Here is a 12,707-nt window from a genome sequence, read left to right as displayed (position 1 = left end):
TCTGTAATGGATAGTGTCATTTGGGGTTCTCATCATCCATCACCCTATTTCTGGTAAAAGCTTTTCACAAATGTGGATTCCATTGGTGTAGAGTTTTTTGTGAGTAAGAGTGGAGATATGTTTCCACCAGGTGACACAATGCATAGTTTTAATGAATTAAAATTTAAAAGCACTATCTGTTTTTTTCTGAGCTCCTTTGAAAGAAATGGGCAAGAATAGGCATATAGTATTGGTTAGAGTAATTCAGCCTGTTTTTTTCAAGAAGTAATTGCACTCCTACATAGCACCAGGGGCTGGAGCAGTAGAAGGAAGGGGGGGGGGGGAGTCCCTTGTGTTACCCTATATTAGAGAAACAGTTGATAGAAATCTTGAATGTCACCTGGGCGGCATCACCAGGGAGGGGCTTGATCTCCTTACCCCAGTGGGCAAAGAAAATATTTCAATATATGTGCTAATTAGTTTCATTTATACTACTAGTTGATTTTAGTTGATTGAAAAGAAAGATTTGTGTTATTATCTGTTTCTTTTTTGTAAGAGTCTTTTTGGTTTGTGTCTTGTACTCTTCTGGGTAACTACTTTGAAGATAATGGTACTCAGTATCATAACTATTGTTATTCTCTTATTATTAGATTATGAAATTTTGTTTTCATTTTTTATGAAAAAGAAATTAAAGAAAAAAAGAACTCTAACCAGCCAAGATGCTGGCCCAAAGCAAGAGGAAGACAGAAAGGAGGTGGAGGAAATCATAAATATCACGTATTGCTGGATGATTGTAACAAGAATTTAGAGGCTTGGCCTGCAGATCCCTAACAGGTAAACTAAAGAAGTATAAAGCTTAATATTTCTGCCTTCACTGTATATGTCTCCCTTATAACCTTAATACTTTAGATCAAGCTAGGCATAGTGGCACACACCTATAATCCCAGCACTTGGGAGGAGAACTCCATAAATTCATTGAAATAATGCAATGAAAGTTTATTATACCAATCTCGAGTGTCAGAATTAAAGGAGTATAATACTTAGTAAGTATTATAGTAAGTATTATACTTATAGTATACTTATAGTATACTTATAGTAAGTATAGTATACTTATAGTAAGTATTATACTATTATATAGTAAGTATTATACTTACTTAATTAATAAGTAGCTTTCTTCCATGTAGAAATTTAGATGGTAGGTTTTTTATTAGTGCCTCAATCTTATTGCCTGTTATTGGATTATTCAGGGCTTTTGTAACTGCTTGGTTCAGTTTTGGTAATTTATATGTATCTAGGAATCTATCCATTTCTTCTGTATTCTCGAATGTATTGGAGTACAGGTTTTTTAAGTAGTTACAAATAATCTTCTAGATTTTCACTGTGTCTGCTGTGATTTTGCCTTTTGTTGTGTTTTTCTAATTGCATTGACAGGGTATCTTATCCCTCCTTTGGGTAAGATTGGATAAAGTTTTGTCTATCTTGTTTATTCTTTTGAAGAACTAGCTCTTTGATTCATTCATTCTTTGTAACTTTTTAGTCTCAATTTCATTAATTTCTGCTCTGATCTTTATAATTTCCTTCATTTAGCTTTGGGTTTGAATTGTTCTTATTCTTATAGGACCTTGATGTACATCATTAGGTTATTTATTTGGGCTCTCTGTTTTTCTGGTTTGGTCATTTATAGCTATAAACTTCTCTCCTAGGATTGCTTTCACTGTGTCCCACAGGTTCTGGTATGTTCTACTGACATTGTCGCTTGATTCTAGGAACTGCTTAACTTATTTCTTGATTTCTTCAATGATCCATTGATTATTAGAGTGTATGTTTAATCTCTATGTGTTTGCATAATTTCTGTGGTTTCTTTTGCCATTGATTTCTAGTTTCATTGGATTATGATCTGGTACTATGCACAGGATAATTGTGATTCTTTTGTGTTTATTTAAGCATGCTTTATGTGCTAGATACAGCCTCTATTAGAGAAAGTTCCATATACTGCTGAGAAGAATGTATATTCTGTTGCTGTTGAGTGAGGCACTATAAATATCTATTAAGTTATTAGACATTTTGGCATTGTTGGCTTCATTGTCCCTTTCTAGGATATCCTGGAAATTTTTTTATACTGCTGGTTTGATGGTCATGAATTTCTTAAGGTGCTCTTTGTCACGAAAGATCTAATTTCTGGAGCCTGGGATTTAGCTCAGGGGTGTTGCTGCCTGCCTTTCAAGCACAAGGGCCTGAGTTCAATCCCTGGTACCAAAAAAAAGACCTTATTTCTCCATCAATTTTGAAAAATAGTTTTGCATAATGTATTAGTCTGGGTTGAAAGTTTTGGTTTAGAGATTGAAACACTTGACTTTAAGCTCTCTCGGTCTTTAAGGTTTGTATTGAGAAATCTGGTATAATTGTAATAGGTTTACCTTTATAAATGATTTATTGCTTTTCTCTAATAGCCTTTTTTGTTTTTTCTTTAAAATTTTTTTTATCAGTACATCTTTGCAGTACATAATGATTACATTCATCATGAGGAGTTGGTACATGTACACAAAACATTTTAATTCTTTTCAAATCCCCTTCCCTTACGGCTCAGCTAGATTTTTCCTTAACCCCTCCCCCCATTTATTTCTTTCCTTATTGTCCAATGGCTTTTAAGAGTTTGCCTTGGACTTCTGGGATTGTGACTATGATATTTTGCAAAGAAGTTCTTTTCTGATCATGGTTATTTGGGGTTCCATATGCCTTGCTTATCTGTATATTAAGTTCTTTCCCCATATTTGGAAAGTTTTCTGCTATTATGTCTGCAAAAATGCTTTTTAAAATTCCATTTGTGCTGTCTTCTGATTTTCCACTAATTCTAATTAATCTTAGATAGCCTTCTTTGAATCATCTAGCAGCTATTGGATCCTTTTCCTTCAACTCATTATTTTTAAGGTATCTCTGAATGTATAATCATTTCTATCAGCCCTATCTTTTAGTTCTGACACTTACTTCTCACATTGGCCACTTCTGCTGCCCACACTTTTATTTAAATAGAACTTTTTATCTCCTGGATTTCTGTTTGGTACATTTTCATGGACTCTTATTCTTTGCTAAACTAGTCATTCATGTTTTGTATCTTTTTGTTAAAACTCAGCTAGCTTTTTATTAGTGTCTAATGTAAGATCACTTATCATTTTCTTTATTGAGCTGATTATCTGTTTAGTTATATCATCTTTGAGTTTGCTGAATACCTTATTGGTTTTTCTCTCTTCTTTTATTTTTTGTATAAAAATACAAATTTTGTATAATTCAGCCATTTGACTTTACTTTCTCTCCATTGATGTCATATGGCTCTGGAAGAGTTGGGAGTTTTTGGAGGCATTTTGTTGTCTTATTTTCTCATGTTTCTATAGTGTGTGAGTCTGTGTGTGTGTGTGTGTGTGTGTGTACACACACATGTGCATATACTGAGGGTTTAGAATCAATTATAGTGCAAAGACTTTGTTACTAGTATGGAGATTTCATTAGCTGGGGTCTGCTTTCCAGTTATGCGCTTTGGGCATGGCTAACTATGGACCTTTGCCTTTGTCTAAAGATCTGACCACCCCCATTACCCTGGGGACTTGAGGGTGCAATGTAATTGGCCCAATACTCAGTTAACCAGAAATTAAATGCAGCATTGTTGATGACACAAAGACAAATCAGACATTGACATACAGTAAAAACCAATTAACAGAACAATTAATCACTCTCACAATAACAATGAAATCAGTAACAATAATAGTCAGATAAACTGGTTATAACAACCAATAAAAGCTACCACTGTACCACATGTAACAAAAAAAGAGAGATCTTCAGTAATGACATAGCCACAAAGAAAAACCAAATATTGATCTACAGTAAATATCTACTAAATACAACAACTATTCCGTCATTAACAATAGAAAAGAATTCAACAATAGTAGCAAAGAGTCAACTAACTATCCCAAGATTAATAAAGCTTAATAATAATACTTATAAAAATGGAGAGTGTGGAGAAAAAGAATTGAAATTGGGAAAATTTTTAAAAATGAGAAGTAGGAGACAAAAATGAGATAAAGGATTCTATTAAGGAGTAAACCAAAATTAACAGTTAGATAAAAGTAAGAGACAAGAAAAAGAAGAAAAAACAGAACAAAAGAAAGAAAAATGAAGAAAGGAAAGAAAAAGAAAAGAAAGACCTCCAAACTCAAAAAGAAAGAAAAAGAAAGGAAAAAGAGAAATTATCCCCCCCAAATTCCTACACGGTGCTTTAAAAAAATTTGACTTTTTTATTGGTAATTTTAGATGTACATAATGATAACATTCATTATAGGGAATTTGTACCTGTACATGATACATCTTGCTTCTTAGTTTTTCTCATTCTCCTCCTCTCCCTCCAACTTCTCTTCCTCTCCCTATTCACAAAAGCTTTGTTTCCATTTTTTTCTTCTATTCTTTTTCCTCCATGTTTTTAAATGAGTGGTTTCTTTTCAGAATCTGCAGTACTTGGAATCCACTAGATATGGGGAAAGCTTAGTGAATCATTACTAACTTGTTATGGCTTGTGTTTAGATGTTCCCCCAAAGCCTCATCCTTTTCCAGATGTAGTTAAATCTAGATCCTGTGATTGACTCATGATGGGGTTAGGCCCAAGGGCACTAGGATTAAGGGCATGCACGTTATCCACCCTAAGTAGTCTGAAAAAGATAAAAGGGCAGAAAGACACTATTAAGAGCTCTCTCATTGCCTTGCCTTTCCTACCTTATGCAGGCCATGTTATTTCTCCTCTGCAATACCCACTTGGCATTCCTGTCTTGACGCCAGCCAATTATGGACTGAAACCTCTACAAACTGTAAGCTAAATAAACTCCTTTTCCCTTTAACTTTTGGTGCCAGATATTTTGTCTCAGCAATGAGAGAAAAGTAACTAACACATAACTCCTATTTGTTTCCACATTCACATTTTTGTGTGTGAATAGTCAGTTCTTTCCTGTGTTTCCTAATGGGTGTGATGGTCAAAGGTGTCTGCCTTAGGGCTGTATTCACTCCAGCTGCTCTCAGTTTCCGTGTCCTTTTGTGTGTCTCTAGTCATTGCTTTCTCCACCTAGCTTTACAGCCTGTGCATTTGTGAGGTGCCCCCTGGGCCAGAAGCCTCTCTGCTTGTACACCCCAGGTGGTGGCAACTGTCCAAGCCTAGCTGTGTCCCTGATAATGTTGGCAAATTAGGCAACAAACAGACCACTAAGTTCTGTGCTGGATGTAGGCAGTGGGGATTGGGGAAGGTGGTTAAGCAGTCTGCTGACTAGACTGAATGCCAGCACTTTCAGATTCAGCCCCTTCAGAAAACCACATGCAACTCTCTTGGCTTCTCACCATGTCCTGCCCAGTCTGAGTTTAAGCTTCTCTGGGAGTCTGTGTCTAGCCTGCACCCTCTCCATGACTGTCTCTTGTGGTCATCTCCAACCCAGTCACTGTGGCAGAGTGACCCCCAAAACCCTGAAGTGTAGTTTTCTCTAGTTCAGTCTTAACCCCTTCCCCAAATGACTCCCGATTAAATATTCTCAAGTGTGGTGGGCACTACACTGGATTTATTCTCCAACTCTAGCCTGTCACATAGAATGAATTATTTTCAGAGTAAAACCTCATGCTGTCTTTAAAGTTTATAGTAACTATAGGCTTTACTGCCAGCCTGGGTCCATTGTTTCTTCCTAGAGCTGTTTACCCCCTCCAGACTTACCTTTTGTTTTCAGAGACAGGTCCCCCTCCCTATTAGCCAGGATTAGTGTTCCGGACTGCTTCATTTTTTTTTTCTCTTCCTTGAGCCCAGTTTCTACAGCTTTCTTTGGTTTCTAGTTTTCTTATCAGTTCTCTCCTGATTACCAATGAAGATCTACTTTTCTTTTCTTTTTTCACCTAGTTGTTTTCAAAGGATCTCATTTCCAGGTCCCAGAGAGGCTATGTTTTGCTGATAGTCTTTACTCTGATCTTTCAATTCTCTTTATGTAGAAGTTTAGGAATTCATTGTCTTTTCATCTTGTTGCTCCACCATTCCCCAAGGCAGAGGCTTCCAAAGTTCCTTGGTTCATAAATGCCCTTTGAATCTTAATAATATATTTTCAAGGCTGCAGAGCAAAAGAAAAATACCTAATAGTTCTTTTTATTTTATTAAGTAGTGAGGGCCAAACAATTTAATAGTAGTTATTTGCTCAGTGTCCAACAGACAGAGCTGTTTTCCCAAGAAATATAAAGCATCCCAAAGAGCCCATTATAGTATATTCTACTATTACTACTTCCTATAAATATTTAATAGATCCTTTGATACCCATTGTGAATTTACTGTGATTGCCAAATTGTATGTAGGAACCATCTCCTGATGGCCGTGAAGTCTTTTCTTTCAGCCAAAGGGTACAGGGAAAGCACACCTGCTTCTCAATCACTTTTGCTTGCTGTCCATTGGCAAGAACTAGACATATTGCCATCCTGTATGCTAAGAACCTGGGAAATGCAGCTTCCAGCTGAGATGTGACCTCTTAGGATGGAAGCAAGGACATACAGTGGTAGGCAGCCAGTTGTTTCGGACACACTTGGTTAATTCTTCATCTTGACTTTGATCCTAGTGGGGCCTTGGCTCATCCTTGGACCCTTCTGAGCCCTATGAAATAGCAGTAGCAGCTTAAAGTTACCCTGATCTAGTATTTATTCATCAGTGAGCCTGTCTTGAAGTTCCTCTCCCTTAAGCACCTCTCCTCAGTCATTGCTACTGTACAACCCCAGTGCCATGTGTTCCACGTGGCTTCTTTTCAAGGATTGCAAGTGCACAGGCTACACTGTAGGAAGTTTAAACATCATCTCTTCTGTTCTGGTAATTCTAGATCTGCCTTGTGTTTGTATTACTAAGTATTTCCACGCCCTGCCCCACCCCTAGAGGCAGGATGGTGCTAGGCCCTTCACCTTGATCTTCTGTACAGTTTTTCTCTTATCAGCTCTTTGGACTTTTTACTTCTATGGAAAGGAATTAATTCAACATTAGCAAATATCTTTACTCCAATTTGTTGTTCTTCAATATACTGTGTGCCCTTTTATTTCACTCTTTTTGTTTTCCAAGCCAGATTTTTGAATATTTCAAAACATTTTTCACTGATAAATACATGGATCTTACATTTTAATGGCTCTTGAAGACTATTATCTTTCTATACAGGAGCTCAAAAAGCCAGAACAAATTTAGACTTTGGTTTTCTAATGTTTTTGTTTTCTTCTCCCTTGATCAATGAACTTCAAGCCTCTTGCATTGAATCTAGTGGTGGAAGATTTACTAGGTTAATTGATTTTCCCTTCCTTTCCTCTTCTATTCCTCCCTTAGATTGTATAGGTTGTGTTGTTAATTAAACACACCACTAGGTCCATGGTGTCAGAATATTGAGTCTGATTTGCTGCAGAACCAAGGAAAGGATGAACATTCCTCACAAATCCTGGGCTTGATCTTTCCGCTGTGGAGCTTGTCTTCACCACTGCAACAGCGTCTGTGTTTCTGCCTTCCACTGTCTTGCCCACTTGCCAGCCCTTTACGTGGCTGTCATCCACTGTCATTTTCAGCCTGCAGTGTCTTGTAAACTAAGTGCACAAAGTAGGAGCTGCCCTTGGTCAGTGGTGGCCCAGCTGCTGGTATAGTTTGGCTTTAGCACCATGGTGCTAGAGGTAAAATGTGAGTCAGGAATAGATGGACTTCAACAGGAGAGGCTGAGGTTAAGAAGGAGATTTTTGTACAGATATAATACTAATTAGGTAGTTTTAAAAATTTTTTTATTTTTATTTTTTGCAGAAGACAAAGTCAAGAACACTTTAACCTGATGGTAGGCACCTTCTTTCTCATCCTTACCTCCAAAGAGGCTGAAAAAGGTATTTCTGAATACTTTGGAACCAAGAGCATTTTCTGCATTGCTACTAAAGGATATAATTTTTACCTGGATGTTCTTTTTTCATAATTTCCCTAAACCTCTTCCTTCAATTCTTTCCTAAGTTGGGTGGCTACATCCTTGAGTAGCTGCCACCAACTTCTTCTGTTTCTTCTTTGCCCATTCTTACAGTTTTGGTATCTTCTCTTCATTCTACAAAAAGAAATACAAATGCAAAATAAAATCAATTAGCAAGACACAGTCCTTTCTTATGTTATTTAACCTTGACTGTAGATGCAAAATCTTCCGAAATTAAATGTTTACAGTTTCTTTTAGGTTATAAGAAAGGATTTAGGCCATTCGTTATAAGAAAGGATTATGGCATTGGCATAACAATGAATAAATAAGAAGTACCTAATAAATATTTGATGAATCTGGCTGCTGCTGATTAAATGAAGGCAATAAGAAGAAAAATTGGGGGCAGGGCCGGGGATTTAGCTCCGTGGTTTCTCTGCCTGCTGTGCAGGCGCAAGGACCTGAGTTCCATCCCCGGTACCAAAAAAAAAAAAAGAAAAGAAAAATTGGGGGCAGTTAATTGTTAGGAAGTGGCCAGAAATTAGCATTTAAACATAACCCAGAGTCAGATCTCCAGACTTTTCTTCTAAGAAATGTCCCATTTTGATTTAGTCGCGTGAACTGGACAAACACCTCCTGGACGTGGGGAACTAAATAACTGTGCACATCAAGTTTCTGTACAACTTTTGTCAGAGAAGGAAGTTCTTGGAGCACTGTCCGAGAAATCTGAATGCTCCTATTGTTGAGAAACACATGCTATCTGCTAGGCCTTTCAAGTTAAGATGAGTGCTAAGAAACGAGAACTAACGTGACAGAAGAAGTTTTTGAAGACGAGGGAGAGGATGCGCCACTCTGAAATCTTGGCTTTATAAAAAATTACCAATTTTGGCAATCAAACAAAAAGTTTAGAAAATATTTTTCCATCTTCCATAGAGTGTGAGAAAACATGACCTCTATTTACTAAGAGAGGAACATTTATAAAGAAAAACAGATTGAAAAGAAAAATGTGTGAGATGAAACGGGAGACAGATATAAGAAAAGGTTTGGTAAAAACCAAAAACTTTAGTGGTAGCATTAACATTTCCATTGGAGGCTAATAGTAAGAGGAGAAACAGACATTGTTTAAAATGAAGTAACTGGGGGGACAAATTGAAGAAATCTTCCAAAGATGAGTGGCAAAGACATAAAGATCAAAATGAAAAGGAAGGTAAAATGTAAAAGAAGGAAAGCCTTCAAAATTCAGTGTAAAAATGATCTGTGTTCTGGATCAAACTAATTATTATCAAAGAAATGCTATCAAGAAAACTTTCCAGAGCTGAAAACCAGCTCTTCCTCCAGCTGTGCTGTGCTGGGCGGTGTGCATATCACCTCTGTGGTCGTCTTGGCAAAAATACTTCATCTAAGTGAAGTTCTAAGGACAAAATCTGACTGGGCCAACTCATGGGTGTGTGAGAATCCCAAAATGTAAATAATCCAAAGAGCAAAATAAAAGGTAGCTGCTAGGAAACAGAGGGGTAGATTTGTGGAGATGGGAAGAGGATCTGAGGGTGGGGAGATGGGAGGGAAAAGAGAAGAAGGAGAAGTGAAAATGATTCAGGTGCAATATGCATATGTACCAGTTCCCCAAGATGAATGTAATTAGTATGTATCACAAATACTGTATGTGCTAATAAAAAGTAAAATTAAAAAGTGTCACTAGTTAATGGATACTCTTCTTCTCTGCAGTCCTCCTTGCTAAACCACATGTCTGGCATCCTCTTCTAAGGTAAAACAACCAAAAATAGAAGATCATTGGAATACACTTAGGCAAATAAGGACTATATACACAATGGCATACATTTTAAAATTTCTAGTGTGAGAAAATAGTTTTGTGGATGTGCAGGACATCCTAGCTTTTATAGAATGTGCCGGTGAAGTGTCAATGATGTCTTCAGCTTTCAAATGGTTTTGTAAAAATAAATATATACATCGCTAGACAAAAGGTAACTAAATATGACAAAAACCTAATCCTTTCAAAGAAGTTTTTCTTTTAAATTTAAGAGAGTAGCTTTTATATTTTATCAAGAAATTTTTTTAAAAAATTGAAATATAGTGGTTCCATTTCTTGACCATTGTGGGTAGTATTGTGATAAATAAGAGTGTGCAGTTATGTCTTTGATACACTGATCTCATTCATTGCCTTTGTATATGTACTCAGTAGTGGGACTGCTGGATCATATGGCATTTCTGTTTTTAGATCTTGAGAAACCTCCCTACTGTTTTGTTTTCTGTGGTGCTGGTGATTGAACCCAGGCCTACCATATGCTAGGCAAGCATCTATCACTCAGCCGTAATCCCAGCCTACTGTTTTTAAGGGGCTACTTTTATTTTTTCACTGGCCTTCTAGCTAGCTTTTCTCATGTCCAGAATTTTCCTTTCCATACAACCACTAATGTCTAAGGTTGAGGCATCTCTTCTCTGTCTCTCTGAGAAGCCAGCACATTCCTTCTCTTATTGCAGCTTCTTTCTAGCCAGCTCACCTGAAAGTCTTTTAAGAGCCTTCTCAGGGCCAGGGATTTAGCTCAGTGGTTCTGCTGCCTGCCTTGAAAGCGCAAGGTCCCAAGTTTGATCCCCAGTACCAAAAAAAAAGAGCCTTCTCTCAACAAAATGGATCTCTCTAAAGGAAATTGAGTCTCAGAAGTAAAGACAATAGGTTTGGAATTAGCATGTACATGAAGGAAAACACTGTTAACATTCTAGAGTAAAGGGAAATGGGGAATGTTATGTAACAGGATTAAAAACTCGGATCATCTTTGCCTTCTTGGCACTTTGCAATACCAGAAAGCAACTGAGTCCCATCTGCAGATTTTTTGAGGGAAAAGGTTGTGATCATGAAATTTTATACTCAGCTAATTTTAGTTTGTGTGTGAAGGTAAAATTTCAAAGATACAAAATTTAAGCTTCTAGGAATCATTTTTGTAAGAATTACATGGAGGTACTTCAACTGACAAATCCAAATTCAGACAAGAAGAATAGGGAAGTCATCACATGTCTTAGTTATTTTTCTCATTGCTGGGACAAAACACCCACACCCAAAGTTAAAGGAGGAAAGGTTTATTTAACTCACAGTTCGTAGAGGTTGCAGTCCATCATGGGCTGGCTCCAAGCCAGAGTGACCTGGCAGATAGACAACACAGAGGAGAAACAGTTCATGGTGGGCAGAAGGTAGCAAAGCAACAAGGGACAACCACAGCTCTTTCTATCCCTTTATTTTATCCAGGCTACTCAGGGAGGGTACCACTCACACCCTTAATCCTAGTGCCCTTGAGCCTAGTGTTGTACCATGAATCAATCCCAGCCTCACACACTCTAGATCCAGTCACCTCTGAAAAAGCCCTATCTCTGACTGCATAAGACTTTGGGAGGACATCTAAACCCAAGCCATGACATCAAGCAAAAATTTAAGGAGGACTCTTTCATCCAGTTTTTAAAATCCTAGATCTCAAATTCAGGACTGAAGTTGGTTCAGCATCCTCTGGTGGATTCCACAGCCAGGGGAAAAGAAAGGTTGCCCCTTGGTGCTTCCCTTAGCAGGACTTCATTTTTCCCTGTATCCTTTTTGCCCCATGATACAAAGTGCATTTCTCAGGCTTCAGACTCCACAGCATGGGACACATCACAGTTGGTGACCTTGGCTATGGTTGATGACCATGTAAAGCCAGGTGCTTTTCTGTGTATCACTTGCTGCCAAGTAACTTGGCTAGAACACTATATCAACAAGAATTACAAAACAAGCAAAGTTGCATAGAAACCATTTTCATTGCTAAATAAATCAAGCAATTATTTTGTACAATCTGACAATTCTTGTTGAATATTCAGTCATGTTTTGAAATATTGGCTATGAAAAACAATGGCTAAGGGATGCTATATAGCTGGCCCTCTGTATCTGTGGGCTGCGTATCTGGGGATTCAACCAATAGCAGATAAAAAATTAGAAAAACAGATTTGTATCTGTATTGAACATGTACAGACTTTTTTCTTATCTTTATTCCCTAAGCAATACAGTATAATATTTATTTACATAGCATTTATGTTGCACAGGATATTATAAGTAATTTAGAGATGATTTAGAGCACAGAGGAGAATGTGCATACATACAAATTCTACGTCATTTTACATAAGGGACTTGAGCATGTTATGGAAGACAACAGATTCAGGAACCAATCCCTATGGATACCAAGGGATGATCTTGTTAACAGTCATGAACCATATTTTCTTAGTATCCATCTTCAATGGAATGATACCAGACGCTTAGGTAGTATGAGATCTCTGGCTGAGCTAAAGTGGAGTCACGTTTGGACATATCTGATAAATGCATGAGTCCACAAGTATCCATCTGCCTATGTTGGTTTATACTGAGGAAGGAAGTGAGAAGAAAGTTTGTGTGTGGGCACTTGGGGTGAAGCAGAATGGGTGGAAGATGGAGGAAGGGATGTGAAAGAAAGTTTCGTGTCTTTCCCATATTTTGCCTGCCTTGTTAACTTGATTTGAGATCTTGAAGGAGAAAGAGGCTTCAGGCAAAGGAAGAGGCAGATTTCAAGAAGTTAGTGAGACATAGGACCATTAGAGCATTATTCTGATGCCAGATGCATCATGGGCCATGCATCCAGGAAGAGAAGCATACTTCCCATGTCAGTAAAACCCTAGAGGGGAGCACACTGTATTGACACCATGAAGGTAAAATGTGCACTGACCATGAAAACTCACCATAATGGTATGAGAAGA

At 37.5% G+C, this 12,707-nt stretch overlaps 1 long non-coding RNA gene across 1 annotated transcript; it reads left to right on the top strand.

The window, feature by feature from the left end:
• The first annotated feature begins 632 nt into the window (after positions 1–632).
• On the top strand, positions 633–9,476 carry LOC110349312 (uncharacterized). Its single transcript, XR_002395175.2, has 3 exons — positions 633–813; positions 4,747–4,829; positions 7,796–9,476. It is a non-coding gene; the product is annotated as an uncharacterized LOC110349312 (long non-coding RNA).
• The last annotated feature ends 3,231 nt before the right edge of the window (positions 9,477–12,707 follow it).

The sequence above is a fragment of the Heterocephalus glaber genome, unplaced genomic scaffold, assembly GCF_053883595.1.
Source record: "Heterocephalus glaber isolate CG9 unplaced genomic scaffold, H.glaber_assembly_v1.0 deba00001444, whole genome shotgun sequence".
Classification (NCBI taxonomy): domain Eukaryota; kingdom Metazoa; phylum Chordata; class Mammalia; order Rodentia; family Bathyergidae; genus Heterocephalus; species Heterocephalus glaber.
Note: the sequence above shows the minus strand (reverse complement) of the source record. Positions and strands in the feature narration are given on the sequence as shown.